The 19,421-nt window shown below is 42.4% G+C and overlaps 1 long non-coding RNA gene across 1 annotated transcript in view; it reads left to right on the top strand.

The window, feature by feature from the left end:
* LOC143677317 (uncharacterized) overlaps positions 1–19,421 on the top strand; it is a 55,872-nt gene that overhangs the window by 9,877 nt on the left and 26,574 nt on the right. The window contains exon 2 of the long non-coding RNA XR_013172507.1: positions 17,787–17,839. This is a non-coding gene — a long non-coding RNA (uncharacterized LOC143677317). The remainder of the gene's footprint in view (positions 1–17,786; positions 17,840–19,421) is intronic.

Here is a 19,421-nt window from a genome sequence, read left to right as displayed (position 1 = left end):
TAGGTTTTCTGGACTTATCTGGTCCAGGGACCGATTTGGATGTTGTAGGTTTCTGGAAAGTTACCCTTGTACATGGAATAAGTGGCATCCATTTTAACTGATTATTTTCATGAGACATTTTGCTGGTTGCTTGGGGAGCAAAGACGGAAGAACGAAGATAGAAGTAGAAGATGACTTAGAAGTTCCTTGTTCCTTTCTTACCAGTTTTAAGTTTTACCAGAGAGCTTTGCCTTCTACTTATAATCACTCAAAAATTCTTCCAGATGTTGGAAAGGCATACTGAATAATAGCCACTATTGGTTAAGGATATCTAAGAGCCAGCTGTTTACATTCATTATCTCACTTAATGCTTGATGTGACCCTGCATTTCCCTCCCCTCCCTTTTTCCTCCCCTCCCCAACTCCATTTTAAGTTAAAAAGAACTCAACCGAGTCTTTCTGACTATAAATTACCTATACTACGCTGTGTATTACAGTAGAATTTCAATTAGATTAATTCACTCAGTTTTTCTTGGTGATGGGTCTGCATTCACTTTGGTCAAGGAGTCTTGAACAGCTTCAGAAGATATGTTGTAAATTGCCAGTGATATGTTAGACACAGCAAAGGATTATGCTTACTCACTAGAAGTTTCATCTGTCCCTGCTTGTTCTCTCCAAGAAAAAATTGAAAATGATCTCACTAGTGAGCAGTTTTAAAATAAAAACATATTCCATATTATCTTTACTTCCTGATTATAGAGGAATAAATGCCATTTTAGAAAATAGGAAAGCATAGAAATATATCATTAAAAGGAAGTAAAAAGTGCTCAGTTTACCCCCACATATAATACTGACAATATTTGATGTACTTCCAGTCTATTCCAAGTCTCTTTCTTTATACATCTTTATGTAATTAGAGCATAGTCTATGTATACAGTTATAGTATCCTTTTCTTTAACATTATAACATAAGCATTTCTCCATCATAATGGCCTCAAAATATGTCCACATATGGTTTTTGTATTGTTGTTTACTTAATCCCCCATTATGAGATATTTAGGCTATTTCAGGTGGTTGTGTTTGTACCAATATTGAGAATCTTCAGAAAATTTTAACAGCACAATATTATATCATTAACAGCATAAAAGCCATTGCATTGGTTTGAATCTGTTGTGGACCCCAGAAAGGCCGTGTCCTTTAATCCTTATTCAATATTGCTGGGTGGGAGCTGTTTGATTGTTCCCACGGAGATGTGACCCACAGAATTATGAGTGATAACTTTTGATTAGATGAGTTCCATAGAGATGTATCTCCACCATTCAAGGTGGGGTTGCTTACTGGAGCCCTTTAAGGGTGTATTAGTTAGGGTTCTCTAGAGAAACAGAATCAAACAGGAAACACTTGCAAATATAAAATTTATGAAAGTGTCTCACGTGACTGCAGGAACGCAGAGTCCAAAATCCACAGGACAGGCTGTGAAGCCGACGACTCCGACGGAGGGTCTGGATGAACTCCACAGGAGACGCTCACCAGCCGAAGCAGGAATGAACCTGTCTCCTCTGAATCCTCCTTAAAAGGCTTCCTGTGATTAGATTAAGCATCACTCATTGTAGAAGACACTCCCCTTTGGCTGATTACAAATGGAATCAGCTGTGGATGCAGCTGACGTGATCATGATCTAATTCTATGAAATGTCCTCATTGCAACAGACAGGCCAGCACTTGCCCAACCAGATAAACAGGTACCACAACTTGGCCAAGTTGACACATGTCCCTGATCATGACAAAGGGGGAACCATTTTGGAAAGCTTCAGAGCCCACATAGCCAGGGACCTTGGAGATGAAGAAGGGATGTGCCCCCGGGAGCTCTTCCTAAAACAAGAAGCCTGGAGAGAAAGCTAGCAGATGTCACTGTGTTTGTCATGTACCTTTCCAGTTAAGAAAGAAACCCTGAAAGTCATTGGCCTGCTCGAACCAAGGTATCTTTCCCTGGATGCCTTAGATTGAACATTTCTATAGGTTTGCTTTTTTTTTAATTTTTAAATTTTTATTGATTGACATACAAACATTTCTTAACATACAAACATTTCATACTTGGTGTACAGTCAGTGGCTCACAATATCACCACATAGTTGTGTATTTATCACCATGATCGTTTTTTTAAACATTTGCATCACTCCAGAAAAAGAAATAAAAAAGAAAAAAATCATACATACCATATACCTTACCCCTCTCATTGACCACTAGTATTTCCAACTACCCAATTTATTTTAACCTTTGTCCCCCCATTATTTGTTTATTTTTTATCCATATTTTTTACTTATTTGTCCATATCCTAGATAAAAGAAACATCAGACACTAGGTCTTCATAATCATACAGTCACATTGTAAAAGTCATCTTCAAGAATCAAGGCTACTGGAACACAGCTCTACAATTTCAGGTACTTCCCTCTAGCCATTCCAATACACCATAAACTAAAAAGTGATATCTATATCATGCATAAGAATAACCTCTAGGATAACCTCTTGACTCTGAAATCTTTCAGCCACTGATACTTTATTTTTTCTCGTTTCTCTCTCCCTGCTTTTGGTCAAGAAGATTTTCTCAATCCCATGATGCCAGGTGCCAGCTCATCTCTGGATTTCTGTCAGTGCCAGGGAGATTTACACCCCTGGGAGTCATGTCCCACGTAGGTGGGAGGAGGGCAGTGAGTTCACGTGCTGTGTCGACTTAGAGAGAGGGGCTACATGTGAGCAACAAAAGAGGTTCTCTGGGGGTGACTCAGGCCTAATTTTAAGTAGGCTTAGCCTATCCTTTGCAGAAATAAGTTTCATAGGGGTGAACCCCAAGATCCAGAGCTCAGCCTGTTGATTTGATTGTCCCCACTGCTTGTGAGAATTCTCCAAATGGGGAAGTTGAATATATCCCCCTTTCTCCCCATTCTCCCAAGGTGACTTTGCAAATACTTCTTTATTCACTGTCCACATCACTCTGGTATTTATTGTAGCATCACACTAAGCTGGACAAACCAACAAAATCTCATGCCCTATTTAAGATTCTGTGTACTTATGGTGTTCAACTAAACTGACCATATAAGTTAAATTTGGAAATGCACTACCCAAAATGGAAATTTTACACCATATAAACATTTCTCCCTTTAGTCTCATTATAGCCTTGCTTTAATTTGGACATTTTCACAGCCTTGGAATTGTAAACTTACACCTTATTAAATTCCCCTTTATCAGAGGAGTTTGCCCAGGCAGCAGGGATCCCTGTTAGGAGAATACTGCAGTCATCCAGGAAGAGATGATGGAGGAGAAAGGCAAGGTGAACCACTGGTTGTAACAAGTAAGGGGAAGTGAGATGTCTAGAAAGACTCAAAAGATTTCATGCTCATGTAGTTGAGTAGATAATTGTGCTATTTGACTGAGATAGTGTCAGTTTTGTACAAGTTGAGTTTGAGGTACAAGGTGAACAAGTTTCACAGGCTGTCAAAATTCATGTCAACTGTAAAAAGCAGTTGGAGCTCAAGCTGTAATTCTGTGAACATCAGCATATAGTTTGTGGTGGACGCTATGCAAGACTATAATATTGCTGAGAGAGCATATGGGTGGGGGAGAAGAATGCTTAATCTGGGGAACATCTAAAACTAAACAGAGAACCTTCAGAAGAACTAAAACAACAGTAAGATTTTTAAATGCTGGGCACACGGTATCTGGAGATGGGGGCAAGACTGTATGACCTCAGAGGTTTTCTCTCTCTGTGCTTACAAGATGTTGTAAATGATGGGGAGCCTGTAAAGATTAGGAGTAGAGTGTCACAGTGCCTCGCCCTGAGGTTGGTCTTCAAAGATTGTTATTAAGTGCTGGATTTGGGAAGTGTAGCAATGAAATGGCTGGGACGTTGCTGGAGCAAGGCCAGACATGTACTATCTAAGAGTTATGCTGCAGTGGTTTAAAGCTGTGTTTACCCCTGGAAAAAACATGTTCTTAAATCTAATCCATTCCTTTGGATGTAAACCTATTGTAAGTAGAACCTTTTGAGGAGGTTACTTCAGTTAAGGTGTGGCCCACCTCAATGAGTCTTAATCCTATTACTGGAGTCCTTTATAAATAAAATTAATTTCAGAGAAGAGAGAGAGAAAGCTACAGGAAGCAAGAAACTGAAAGGGAATGCAGAAGAGAAGAAAGAGACTAAGCTCTGGTGAGGAGGGTCAGTGCAGTGGTTTAAGTAGAACATAGGGGTTTTTTGGTACCTAAATACCACTCCTTATCCATGAGCCCATTACTTAGCAATGAAAGTTGCCCCTAGTAAGGCCGCCGATTCAGATTTCCACTGAACTCTGCCTTTGATAGCCAATGTCCAGGAAACCCTTGTAATTTCTTTACATTTTTATAGTCATAGATTATTAGAGCTGGAAGGGGCCTTAAAGATAATCCAGTCCTACCTTCTTATTTTGTATCTGAGGCTTTGGGGGCCCAGAAAAGTGATTGTCCAGTTCCCATAGCAAGCCTAGGATTCAAACCGGATGTTTACTTCCTAGTGCAAGGGTCTTACAGCCTGTCATCTCTTACCACCAGCTGGGTCAGGTGGAGGAAACACAGGTTTTGGAAATCAGGCAGACTGCAGTCAATCCTATACCAGCTTGGTCAAGTCTCTTCAACTCTGAGTCTAGACAAGTACTCAGTAAATGTTTATGTAATGGAAGTTTGCTAGAAAAATTAAATGAGAAGGTATATGAAAGTGCTTTATAAATTGATAAGATCCTATAAATGTAATGTATTATTATTTTCTTCCAAACTCACCCCATTTAGTTTCTCTAGGTCTCCTTTGCCTTCTTTCTTTATGGTTTTGGGAACATGTTCCTGAAGGAAAGGCCTTTATGAATGGAGATGGGAGCTCTAGGACTGGAGTCTCAAGAATGAGAAGGGTATTTCTCCAGAGCCTCTTTCTACAAAATAAAATTGTTATACCCTTCATTTTAGCAATGCAAAACGACTCATGTGCAGCAGGAGCCGTACACTCCTTTTAGCTTTTACTGCCTTAGCAGCCATTAAGTGGGGCTTCCAACCAAGACACTGAAGGCTGAGTGAGGAGACCATGCCTTTTAGTGGCAAGCAGGCTGAACCTGTGGCGTCCTCCACCTCTCCAGCCCCAGACCTCAGAGTTGCTAGGTCTTAAATGTGCATGTGGAAGGTTTTTCTTCACACATGGATGGATTTTGTTCATAGATATTTAGCTATCTTGGTGCATTGCTTGGAACTAAGCTTTCAAACCATCTCCCCTTACTGATAATTTTAATGTAAATCCCTTCTGAGTCTCTTCTGCTGATTTCCCATAGAGGAAATAAAATCCACTCATTACCCATGTGTAGCACTTTACAGTTTACAAAACATAGTTCGCATACAACTTGTGGTCCTGAGGAAGGTTCTAGAGTGGTGGGTGGGAACTCTAAATTCTGGGCCATCACTTTCCAACAGATCTCCTCAGGACCTGTTTTCTCACTTGTGAAAGCATAAAATTAGACCAGATGATCATAAGGGCCTTTTAAGCTCTGGCTTTCTATAATTTAGAATTAGTTTATATGATTCTCAGCAAAATTCTACAAGACTGGTTTAAGTTTGCTAAAGTTGCTGAAACGCAGGTACCATAAAATGAGCTGGCTTTTACAGTGGGGATTTATTATTTTACAGGCTTGCAGTTCCAAGGCCATGCACACACCCAAATCTAGGCATTCTCAAGATGATACCTGGTTCCTGAAGACCAGCTGCTGCCAATCCTGGGCTCCTCTGTCATACAGCGAGGCACATGGTGGTGTCTGCCGGTTCTTCTCTCCCAAGCTTCGTTGCTTTCAGCTTCTGGCTTTTTTGTTTGTGACTTTCTTTCTGCTCTTCTTTGTCTTTTCTCTCTGTCTTCTGTGTCTTTCTCTCTGTTTTTCATCCTTTTATAAAGGACTGTAGTAAGAGGGTTAAGACCCACCAGGGACAGGCCTCAACTGAAGTAATCTAATCAAAAGGTCCTACCGACCATAAGTCTACACCCACAGGAATGGGTTAGTTTTGAGAAAATCATCTTTTCCAGGGTCCATAAAGCTTCTGAACCATCACCCTGACAAGCCGTTTTTGGCGTGAGGAAACTGAGCTCCCCAAAAATCTGAAGCCAGACCGCCAGGAAAGGGCACAGCTGAGGTGCAAACAGGGCGTTTGAGTGCACATCCAGCCTTTATTTGCTTTACTAAACCACAGAACCTAAAAGCATCATCCACAGAAATAAACTTTTCTGTGTGTTAAGTGATGAGGAGTGATTTCTTTTTCCCTCCCTTCCGTTGTTATTAAAGCAACTTCTCACATGTGAAGACTTCGCACTCTGTCATCAGACCCATTCATTCACCCAGCAAACATTTTTGGCAGCCTCTGCTGGGTTCTCAGGACTGTGCTCCTGTGAGACACAGAGACACATCAGTCTCGGCCACTGGTGTCAAATGTTGGACAAAGTGTAAGACAAGTAGAACTGTAGAGGAGGGGAAGATAGGAGCTGCAGGGCAAGGAGGGTCTTCTGGAGGAAGAAGGGCTTTGGCAGGGCCTCAGCCGTGTCTTAAGTGATTTAAGGGGTTCCTTCTGTAGTGTCAGCACACTGGTTGTGGGCTGTGAGTTAGAGATGCACACTGTGACGGGTGAAATGCCAGAATGTCGGGGCTTGAAGCGTATCTGCTTTGAAATGTACCAGGGTGGAAGGGAGGTTTTTAGGGAATAGATAAAATCAAATGGGGGAAATACTGAAAATTATTGAAGCCAGGAGATTCATTATATTCTCTCTGTTGTATGTGTTAGACATTTTACATTAAATCAAAAAGGCTAGACAAACAAACCTGGATCGTGAAAAAGGATAATTCTTAGACAAAGAGTAAAGCGGAGAGTGTAGACATACCGTGGAATATTACTTACCAGTAAAAGGGAGTGAACTACCTTTAAGCTCTGGCTTTCTATAATTTAGAATTAGTTTATATGATTCTCAGCAAAATTCTACAAGACTGGTTTAAGTTTGCTAAAGTTGCTGAAACGCAGGTACCATAAAATGAGCTGGCTTTTACAGTGGGGATTTATTATTTTACAGGCTTGCAGTTGGGTGAGTCTCAAATAATTATGTTGAGTAAAAGAAGCCAACCAAAAAAAAAAAATACATACTGTATAAATCCATTTATCTAAAATTCTAGAAAAATACCACTAATCTGTACTTATAGAAAGCAGGGAGGGAATGAATTTGGGGGGATGATAAATTTTATTATCTTGATTGTGGTAGTAACGTCACACATGTATATATGTCAAAACTTATCCAATTGTATATGTTAAACATATGCAGTATATTTTATGTCAATTATACATATAATTAGTATGTATACATAAATACAGATAAAACTTAAAAATAAAAATAGTTAAGGGGAGAACTAGATGTTTTTGGAAAGAGGCAGGGTATAATACATTTTGGTATTTGAAATATGAGGTTAATTTTTAGAGTTAACTTTTGACATTTTACTTTTCACAAAAAAACCTTAGTTGTAAGAGTCGTAGGAGACTTTAGAGATGATTTTTTCCATCTCATTCTTAACTGGTTTTGGCTTCTTGTTCAGCTTTGGTTTGGTTTTTATAGCCCCCTCGGATCTCAAATGTTGACACACATATACCCTCTTTCCCCAATAGACACACTTTAAAAATTAACCTCATATTTCAAATACCAAAATATATCCTGCCCTTTTCAAAAATAAAGATCTCCCCCTTAATGCTTTATTTTAATTTTTACCAGCTTTATCTGTATTTATGTATATATATTAATTATATGTACAATTCACATAAACTGCACATGTTCAACATACACAACTGGATAAGTTTTGACATATATACATGTGTGATGCCATTACCACAATCAAGATAATAAAACTTATCAGCCCCCCAAATTTATTCCCTTACTGCTCCTGCTTTCTGTCACTACAGCTTAGCGGTATCTTTCAAGCATTTTAGATACATGGAATTATACACTATATGCTTGAGGCCGACTAGTTCCCACTGTTCCCAGGGGTTTGGGTGGCCCCGGCCCAGCTCCCTCCTAGGGTCCAGGAGTCTGTCTGCCTGCAGGCAGCTCACTGGCTGGTGGCAGGACTTGTGTCTCAGCTAGGCGTGGAACAGCCACTAGGGGAGGCTGTGGCTCTTGGTTTTCATCCAAGCTCCCCTTTGCTGCCTTTAGCAAGCTGCATTTTCTGGGAGGGAGCCTAGCATATTTTCCATCTGAGACTGTCAAGTTGCAGATTTCAACAAAATGGTGAGAGAAGGAGCCACACGCTCAAACCTCAGACACGAAAAGAAACATCAGTGAATGGACAGCTGTAACGAGGCTGAGCCTTGAGGGGAATTGGAGGAGAAAGGGAGCGTGCCTTCTTTTTGCGCCCAGCTTTAGTGTTTACTGTTCCCATACTAACAGTGTTCCATCCCTTAGCTACCCTGAAGATTGGCTCTCGTTCCCATTAGCAGTAGGGAAACCTGCAGTGCAGAGAAGTGGGGAAATGTGCCCCAGACTGGGCTGAGACACAAACGTGCAGATGTTTGATTCCAAATCATGTGTTCTCTCCCCGTTTGCCCTCCCTGATCAGAGAACCTATATTTGTGACAAACCTTAAGGAATCTGGTGCCAAAAGGAAAAACCAAAGCAGGATCCAGCAGAAGCAGGCAGATGGGACATGGGGTCCATATGGAATGACTTCATACTCCTGTCCTAAAGATAATTGAAGGATGGTTGTTTGAAAATGTTACTTTTCTTCTGTGTGGCTTCTGAAAATGTATCTAGGGCCAGTGGCTAAAAGCTGTAGGCAAGAAGAATTGGCATCAGTATAAGGAAAATATTTTAGATAGTTTGAGCTACCCAGAGTTGGAATGGACTGCTACAGGAGGTTTTCAGTTCCCGGTCACTGGAGAGAGAGAGAAGGAGAAAGTGACATCCTCTCCTCTATCCTTCATTGCCCACCCCACCTCACTGTGCCTCTTCCTGCTGCGAATTCCCTACTGGCATGTGAATCATTGCCTTTTTATCTTTAGAGGCCCTATAGGAATAGGCAACATCAGTGTTCAGATAAATGCCTAGTGACTGTTGACGTCCCAAATGGGGAAAGACACTAGTTATTGGCAGCTGCAGTTGGCTTCTCGGAGCCTCCGTGGACCAGTGCTGTGCACACTTGCCCTGCTGTCTGCCTCTGCCTGGAGATGGCTCCAGGGGGCCAAGAGCAGCTTCTCCAGCCAACATAGCGAAGCGCTGAAAGCAGCTGGCTGGCCTTCCGCTGCCCGCATACCATGCATACCCACATGGTTGGCATTGGTTGGTCACATCCCTTGTTAGCTTACTCCTATTTGCTGTCACTGATGTTTCCTGAAAGACATGTCAGAACCAGTTTCCATGGCAATATGTTTCAGTGAACCAGTTCCCTGTGTCTTGAAGACCACAGAGCTCCCTGGGATGGCCTCATTGTGCACTTGGACTACCTTCCAGCAAAGCTGTGTCTGAGCATAGTGGTAGACTAGGCACTGCCTCCGAGATTTACACTGGTGTTTTCTGGCCACCTGCATGACAGGTGTTCTCTCTCAGATCCCAGCACCCTGAAGGGTCAGTCCCCATTAGGCAGACAAATAATTGGGGCTCAGAGAACCTCATGATTCCCCCAAAGGCACCTTATCATTAAATGGCAGAAGTGGGATTTGAACTTCTTCTATCTTATGCTCTGTTTACTTTGCCAACTGCTATGTAAGTTTTAAATCCAAGATTACATCTTAGTTTATTTAGGGTTTATTATGTGCCCAACCTGGAGATCTGTTTGTTTGGGAGAATTGGTAATCTCTTGGGGGAGGATTAGCTAATGTTGACAGGTTAATCATTAGGGAAAATGTAGTATATAGTGCTGGTCTGATGATAATACAAAATATAATAGCTAATATTTGTTGAGTTCTTACCAAGTGCCAGGCAACTTGGCAATCATTTAAAAATACTATATCACAATAAACTCCTTTTACAGATGAGAAAACTAATGTTTAGAAAGGTTGAGGAGATCACCCAGTCATACTGCCAGCAGGGAGAAGAGTCAGGCCTGCATCTCTCTTTCTTAAAATCCATGCTCTTAACTACCATACTCTACCACCCTCTCCATTGCACATGTATTGTATAGCCTACTGCATTCTGTGCATAGATCTTATATGTTTTGCTAATTATTTAATGCGTTTGAGACTTATTTTTCTGTTGAGATTGCCAGCACCTCAAGGAGTATAGAGTTCATGTCTCCATGGTAGCCCGTATGCAGCCGGGCACGCTGGAGGTGCTGAATAAATATCTGGTGAATGATTAAACAGTATGATTAAATTTCATAACTGGAAGATGGACGAGGGCTTGCAAAGATAATTTGGGGAGAATAGAGGCAAAAGCCACATTCAATATTTATTGGCAGTACAAGATTGTGTGCTAAGGGTGCACAGGAGAAGAGCTTATCTTACTTTAAGAACACAAACAAACAAACAAAAACTTTAAAAGCTTTCCAGTGTCTGCAGAATAAGTAAAGTCCAGTGCCAGGCATTCAAAATCATGACGTCCTGCTGGACTGTGCCTTTGCAACAGTGCTGTGTACACAGAGCCCTGGGTGCCCTGTGCTGGTGGAGATGGTGAGCGAAGCCAGGCAGACAGCCCCTGCTTGTGGGCATTTAAAAATTCCACATAAAATTAATATAGTTTAATGAGTTTCACGAAAGCATTAAACAGTTAAACAACATAGTGAGAAGTTACCAGCCTAACTACAAGAAAGGGCAGATTCTGTGGAGGTAAGTGGAACATTTACCTAAAGTGAACTTGAGCTTCAGCTCTGATCGTGTCCATCAGTAAAGGGAAAAGAATTTACAGCCTAGAGTCCAGTCAAGGGAGGGAGTCTAATAGGAAACCCTTCCTTTATAAACCAGGGACCTCCAAGTGCTACACCCTCAGGATAAGGATAAAACTGGACTCTAGTGGCCCCAGCCCATCGTTACCCTCAAGGGACTGCAAGGGAAAGTTAAGTCACACTGAACAGGGCTGGAGGACTTTTTAAAAGACTAAGAAGTTTTCATCACAACCTAGCTGCCTCTTAGGTTTACAGCCTAAATTCATATCACCTGAGTGGCCCCAAGTACCTCGATACATATATTAATTAAAGGGGTTCCAAACTGGTAATGCCCCCTAGGTACCTTGCAAAATCAAATATGGCTCTTCTCCGGAGGAAGGCATCCTACTCTTAGGCCTCAAGGAATACCCACAAATAATTTCTTAAAGACAGTGAACAGTAAATGAAAAAAATAACCAAGTACCCAAGAACCAAGTGAACGTAGGAGAAACAACAGATAACAAAAATAAACAAATGAAGAATTCAGTTATTGGAATTTCCAGACACAGATGATAATCAACTGCGTTTATTTCATTTAAAGAAAATACCTGCAAAGGACAAGAAACTATAGCAAGTTTTGAAGAACAGCCAAATAGACATTTTAGAAATAGAAAATACAATAAACAAAATGAAAGATTCCATTGGTATGGATTTAAATGATTAGACATAGTTGAAGACAGGATGGGTGAACTAGAAGATACACCTGAAGAAATTATCCACAACATAGCACAGAGAGAAAACGTTCTGATAAAGGATAGCTTTAAAAAAAAAAAAAAAAACTACAGCAAGCAAAATATTTAATTGTATTAAATACAATTAAAATTAAATTGTAGTAAGTAACATGAAAGTATTTTCCTTTCAGTAAGGAATAAGGCAAAGATGCCTGTTATCATCATTTCTACTCAACATAGCACTGGAGGTCCTAGCCAGTGCACAAAGTCTAGTCTTTGTAATTGGGGATAGAAATATACTCCCTACTCCCACCCTCCACCCCTGCCCAGCTCAGCAGCTCACCTTACTTAGCAAACATGAGAACAGAGTGAAAGAAACACTTTGACAAGAAGTCAAAACTTCTGTCAGATGTTGTTGCAATATTTTCAAGCCTGAGAACTGAATTAACGTTTCTCAGGCTAAAACCATTTTAAGTTCTAAATAACTGTAGTGTAGCGGGAAGTATACTGGAATTATGGGTTCAAATAATACATTTTCATGAGTAGCTGTGTGACCTCAAGAAAAGCTCTAAACTTCTCTGAATCTGTTTTTCTCACCTATGAAACATTGGCTGGTTATGCTGCTCCTCCTGTATGGGGATAGTATTAACTCATTCAGTAATGGCCATTGCCTGGGCCAGGCAGCTAATTGGTGCCAGGCATTGGGTCAAAGGTAAATGCAGCAGGGCCTCTGCCCTTGTGGGGCTTACAGTCAGGAGTGGGGAGACAGCCCAGAACAGCAGTCAAGCACAGTGACCCGGGAATGAATGGGAGAAGGTGGGAGGGAGTGCTCAGCTCAGCCCAGGGAAGCCAGAGCCCCTCCAAAAGGAGTGAGTAGATCTGTGCTTTAAATGGAGAATAGTCTACAGATGCAATGAGGTGGAAGAACATTTCAAGGAGAATAAACTGTGTGTGCAAAAGGTATGGTGTCTGAAATGGAGAAAGGCAAAAAGAAATGCACGTGTAGACGAGGATGGTGAGGGTGATGTGATGGTGATGAAGACCTTGGGCTCCATCAGGAAATTTCTGTGACCTAGGTCTCCAGCCCCCTGCTCTGTGAAATGTGGCAATGACTCAGCCTGCCATCTTTACCCTCTTTCATTCATTTTCTTAGTTCGTGAAATGTCTCGTATAGTACTTGGTCCAAGGGAGGCCTTCATTAAATAAGAGATTTCCCCCTCACTAAGGTGAGCCTTGGGCAGCAGGGTCCCTGAGCACTATTTTTAGAACCAACAGCATTCACACTCCTCTCTGGATTGAATCGTGTTTTGGTGAAGCACTTACACCAGGATGGCCTGTCTGCTGTGAACATACTCACCAGTCGTGTCTGACCTGCTTGTCTGGGTGATGTGGAAAGCTCAAGTTGAAACGTTGGCCCAGGATGCCAAGGCCAGGCCACACATTACTTGGGAGGCTTAAAAAATCCAGGTGTCTGGGATCTGCTCCAGGCCAGTTCATGCAGCTGGGGTGATAGTTTTCGAACCAGGAGGCCACCAAGGAACAGCTAGACTGTCGGAATTGGTGGGAATTCAGAGACCAGGTAGTCCTGCGTGTCTCCACCCAGGAGCCTCTCCTTCAGGGGCACGTGGCAGTGTATAGATGAGACGCAGAGCCACGGAGCGTGCCAGCCTGTCTTCCTGGAGACTCAGGCCTCCTTGGCTTAGCCCAAGGAGTTCCGCGTCTCTGGTGCCTGTTGACCTGCCCTGCCCTGCATGCTGGGAGAGACCAAAACACAGAGAACCCAGGCCTTCTCTGGAGGGTGCCTGCTGGCCTCTTGAACTTGCTTTCAGCGAGGTCAGAAGTGAATCTTTGATAGTAGAATTTTAATGAAGATTGTCTCAGGTGTACCTCAAAAATGCGCTCTGTCATTTTTGCATATGCATGATGATTTATACAGATTGGAACTTATTTTTCTTTGTTTGGGTTTTTTTGTTTTGTTTTCTTTGTTTGCATTTTTTTTTTTACATGGGCAGACACCTGGAAACAAACCCAGGTCTCTGGCATGGGGGGCAAGAATTTTGCCACTGAGCCAATGTCACACCGCCTGAAACCTATTTTTATGAAGTCGTATTTGGGGGAAAATAAAATGAAATAGATATGAACCAGAATGCAAAGTTGGTGTGAATTTCTTTAAACGATGAAGCGTAATACTTTAAAAAAAAAAGAAAAGTTCATGCCTGCAACTAATGTCGCTTTGCTTTGGAGATACATCCCCAGGCCACAGAAGACGTTTTGGTGACATCTTTGAGAAGACCACCTCACTTTTTAGATAGATCAAACAGCACTGAAGAAAAGAATGACTCGGAGTTACACAGTGTGGACAGAGCCTCAGATTAAGAATTGAAGACTTGAATTTAAATCTGAACAGTGCTCTCGATTAGCTGTATGCTTGGGTCTTTCTCTTCTCCTCTGTGTCCTGCAGTTTTCCTGCAAGAGAGGCACAGCTTGGGTGCCCCACCTGTCTTATAAGGCTGCATTGAGGATGTAATGCACTGGGAGATCTCTTGTGAATTGCGCAGGGCTGTCTGGAGGTGAAGTCAGTTTATAAATGTCATCGGAGTCTGCACAAGGTCAGGACTGTGCTCCTTGCACACAAATGAGTGCCGCTTTGCCACCTCAGCAACCTTTTTTGTTTTTTTACTGTTAACTTTTTAAAAAAAATATTGATATTGATAGATCTTCACACACATCCGTCCATCCAAAGTATGCAGTCAGTGACTCACAATATCGTCACAGAGTTGTGCGCTTATCACCACGATAATTTTTAGAACATTTTCATCTCTCCAGAAAAAGAGACAAAAAGAAAAAAATCATACATCCAATACCCCTTACCCTCCCTCTCAATGATTGCTAATATTTCAATCTACCCAAATTTTTTACCCCTTACTACCCCCCCATCATGTATTTATTTTTTTACTCATCTGTCTATACTCTGGATGAAGGAAACATCAGACACAAGGTTTTCACAATCACATGGTCACATTGTAAGAGCCATAGAGTTATACAGTCATTTTCAAGTATTGAGACTGCTGGAATACAGTTCCAAAAATTGCTGACCTTTTAAAAATGATATTTTATTGGGATGTATTTACACACCATACAGTCCATCCAAAATATTCAATTAGTGGTTCACAGTATCATCACATAGTCATGCATTCACTACCACAATCAATTTTAGAACATTTTCTTCACTCCAAAATGAGAAAACCCAAAACATCCCATACCCTTTCTCCCCTCATCCCGCCATTATTGACTCCTAGCCTGGTGTGGTGCATTTGCTACTGTGGATGAAAACATATTAAGATATTACTGCTACCTATAGTCCATAGTTTGCGATAGGTTCAGTTTTCCCCCATAACCCCCCCATTATTAACTCCTTGTAATAATGACATACATCTGCCCTAGTTCATGAAATAACTTTTTCATATTTGTGCTGTTAATCACAGTCATCATTCACAAGATTCACTGTGTTATTCAGTCCTGTGTCTTAACCTCCAGCCTCTACAGCTTTTGTTTTTTCATTTTTATCCTTTTTGTAATTAAAGAAGTAGAAGCCTTAATATTTGAAATGCCCTGGTAAAAATAAGGGTTTTTTTTTTATTTTAGGGTAGTTTTTAAAATAGTTTTATTGACACTATTTTAACACACATACATTCCATACATGGTGTACAATCAGTGGCTCACAATATCATCGCATAGTTGTGTATTCATCACCATGATCATTTTTTTTTAGAACTTTTACATCACTCCAGAAAAAGAAAAAAGTAAAAAGTCATACATACCATACTTCTTACCCCTTTCACTGACCACTAATATTTCCATCTACCCAATTAATTTTACCCTTTAATTATTTATTATTTATTTCTTTATCATATTTTTTTTACTCATCTGTACATACCTTGTCTAAAAGGAGCATCAGACACAAGGTTTTTACATCATACAGTCACACTGTAAAAGCTATATAGTTATACTGTCATCTTCAAAAATTGAGGGTACTGGAATACAGTTCAGCAGTTTCAGGTATTTCCCTCCAGCTACTCCAATACAGCATAAACTAAAAAGTTCTCTATATATAGCTTTCACAGTGTGACTGTGTGATTGTAAAACCTTGTGTCTGATGCTCCTTTTATCTACTTTATCAACAGACAAGTAAAACATATGGAATATATAAATAATAGGGGGAACAAACGTTAAAATGAACTTAGATTGAAATGCTAGTGATCAATGAAAGGGAGGGGTAAGGGGTATGGTATGTATGAATTTTTTTCTGTTTTCTTTTTATTTCTTTTTCTGAATGGATGCAAATGTTCTAAGAAATGATCATGATAATGAATATGCAAAAAAAAAGTTCTCTATAAAATGCATAAGAATAATCCCCAAGATAACCTCTCAACTCTGTTTTAAATCTCTCAGCCACTGAAACTTTATATGTCTCATTTCTCTCTTCCCCCGTTTGGTCAAGAAGGCTTTCTCAATCCCTTGATGCAAGGTCCCGACTCATCCCAGGAGTTCTGTCCCACGTTGCCAGGGAGATTTATGCCCCTGGGAGTTGTGTTTCTTGTAGTGGGGAGGGCAGTGGATTCACTTGCCATGTTGGCTGACAGAGAGAGAGGCCACATCTGAGCAACAAAAGAGGTTCTCTGGGGGTGACTCTTAGGCTTAATTTTAAGTAGGTTTAGTTTAAGGTAGTTTTTTTAAGAAACATTTTTATTGTACACAACAAAGAAACAAACATTCTTGACATGGTTACAGTCAGTGGCTCACAATATCATCACATATTTGTGTATTCATCACCTTTGTTCCCCCTATTATTTGTTTATTTCCTATCCATATTTTTTACTCATCTGTTCCATACCCATCTTTTATATCCCCTGCCTTAGCCCTCAAATCAGACATCTCTCCCAGGAGCCCTGGTTCCTTGTGTTGTAGATCTGGGCCCTGGGTTGCTACTGGGGTAACACTACTTCTAGGCCCTCTCAATTGGCAGGATAATGAGCCAGAAAGTACATGCTAGCCTGCAGATGCACATATATATAATCATTTCTGCATCTGTTCATCCATTTCTGTATCAAGCCATGCAGGAATTCATACTGATGTCTCTAGCTCTAATCCTGTACCGGGGTTCGTTCTTACCTCCACCACTGCTTCCTTATCATAACTTCCTTCTCCAGTCATGAGAAACCTGGCCTCTGGTCTTCTCCCTCCACTTACCTCTCTGAACAAACCCAGGGTACAAGTACAGCAGGTTCAGAATTGTTAACCGCACACTCCCACCCCCGACTGCCCTCCAGGAACAGCTTTACTCTCTGGAGCTCAGTGTGCGAGTGCAGTTATTTCGTCTTTAGCCTCACAGCTTCCAAAATTACTGAGGTGGATTCTTTTCTTCTCCACCACCTCCAGGGAGGCTGACATACATTTGTAATGCAGCGAGACTCTCTGGTCAGTTTGCATTCCATCCCAGAATTGCGCCCCACCCCCACCCCCACCCTGCATCCTGGTAAAGATTCACTTTTTGTGCACAGGCAGTTTGCTTCTAATAGCTGAAAGCATTTATGTGTACGTGCATGGCACCGTCCTGGGAAGTCTTTCCCACTCCTCTCCAGGGACAGCTCTCCTCCCCTCCACTGGGCACAGTCCACGGAGCAACTGCCACCTACCTGGCACTGTGCTATTATGCGCCAGGCACACAGTGGGGATCCCAACACATCCCCGGCCCTAATGGAATCTTTTGCCCCTTGCTTGAATACTCACCATCTATACCACTCTTACATCATGACCTTGTTTTATACCTTGCCCATTTCACAGGAAGGGGAGCTGAGCCTCATCAAGGTGCAGTAATGCCCAGGAATCCCTGGACAATACCCACACTGGGGTCAGCACCACATCATCTCTAAGGGTTAGGGACAAGGTGTGCCATGCCAAGCCACATGCTCCTAGAGGGAGCTTTGTAAAGTCACTCTTCTCTCCCAGCCCCAGTTTCCCTACCTGGGTAATGAGCACCTGGAACCAGAGCATCTGAAAAAGGCTGTCCAGGTCTGAGGTTTATTCAGCCCTGGATTGGACATAGTGGCTGACATCTTTCAGTCACCACGAAGCCAGAAGGTTATGCTGCCTGTACCATCAGCAACAGCTGACGCCTCTTCCTTTCATTCTTCTCAAGGTGTCTGCAAAGCAGAGCACTGGAGACCACCCAGAGAGCAGCAGTGTCTCAGAGTGAGTATGGGGAAACCCACCTCCTTCCTGTTCCAGAAGGCCATTCTTTCTGTTGACTCCAGCTGTGACCCCAAAGCTTTCCCCATTTTTCTCCACCTCCTAATTCATTTTCCAGATACAGCCCCTTCTTTAAATGCAAAGCTCTGTCCCTCAAGGGAAGGCCTCAGCCGGGGAAAAGTGCAGGAGCCTCCCAGTTTCACAGTTTTGACCTTTCTCCTAAAGAAGGTAATGAATCAGATCATACCATTGCCTTCCTAACCCTCTCCGTTCCCCATTCCACCCTCACTAATGCATTTAAAAAGCATTTGGGTGTTGTGCAATGTGAGTGGCTACCTCTGTGAAAAAGACACGCTCCTGTCTGCCCCAGCAGCTGGTCGCAGTGGGGCTTGGGTCAGCTCTGCCTGGCTCCTGGCCAGAAACCCCCATGGTAACAACCAAGATGTGACCCCAGCTGTGTGCAGGGTTCCTGGGCAGCAGGGAGCCCCTCGGCCAGGAGGCAGAGGTGTAGGGACCGCAAGAGAGAGGCCTGGCCTCCAGGCTTGTCTCCTAACGGTGTGTTCCCCCAGCCCATCACCTCACCATCGTTTCCTCGGTGCTACAGTGGTGACGGTGAGGCTGCCCTACATCCGTGTGATGTGACCATCAGTGTGGTGGGATAACATGTGAAGAGGCCCAAACATGCTGACATAACATGTTTATTTCTATTACTGATTCAGATTCTTTCTTGCCAAAAACCATGTTGGTTTCCCTCCTTATCAAGCCTCTGTGGCAGTCCCGGCAGCTTGTGCTAAGAGCTGGCAGGACAGGGAGCTGGAGAACTGTGTCTCAGGAAATGCAGGTGTCTGAGCAGCCCCCCAGAGGGCAGGCTGTGGGACTCGCAGGGAGATGGGAGAGGCAGGGCAAGGGCTCTTGAGGCTCATGGAGGAACTGATATTTAAATTCAGTTTGCAGAACATACAGAAGTTTACTGAAAATAGAGGCGGGAAGGAGCATTCCAGGCAGCAGGAACAGCATAAGCAGGACATAGAGGTCTGAGACAACATAACTGTGGAAATTGCCTGCAGGCTGGTGGGGTTTCAGCCCAGGACCTGTGGAGGGGAGTGGAAAGGGAAGCACTTAAAAGCGAAGGGAGGTGGTGCAAGGGTAGCTCAGTGGTAGAATTCTCATCTGACATGCTGAAGACTTGGGTTCGATTCCTGGAGCCGGCTCATGCCAAAAAAATAAAGAAAGAAAAAGTGAAGGGAGGGTGTGAGGGTAGTTCAGTGGTAGAATTCTCATCTGCTATGCGGGAGACCTGGGTGTGATTCACAGCCCATGCACTTCCCAAACAAACCAACAAAAACAAACAAAAATTCAACAAATGGTGCTGCAATAACGGGATACTCACATGGACTAAGAATGAAATGTGATACCCCCCCCCCACCCACTGCATACAAAAAAAAGTGAAAGGAGGGCCCTGAACGGCATGCTGAAACACGTGGCCGTGGCTCTCAGGTGGGAGAAAGCTGTGGTCGGCTCTGGGCTCTGGGAATATCACTGGCCGCAGCAGTGGAACTAGAAGCACTTTATCAAGGAGCAAGCA

Source organism: Tamandua tetradactyla, chromosome 3, assembly GCF_023851605.1.
Source record: "Tamandua tetradactyla isolate mTamTet1 chromosome 3, mTamTet1.pri, whole genome shotgun sequence".
NCBI classification, from domain to species: domain Eukaryota; kingdom Metazoa; phylum Chordata; class Mammalia; order Pilosa; family Myrmecophagidae; genus Tamandua; species Tamandua tetradactyla.
This window is presented reverse-complemented; position numbering and strand designations above follow the sequence as displayed.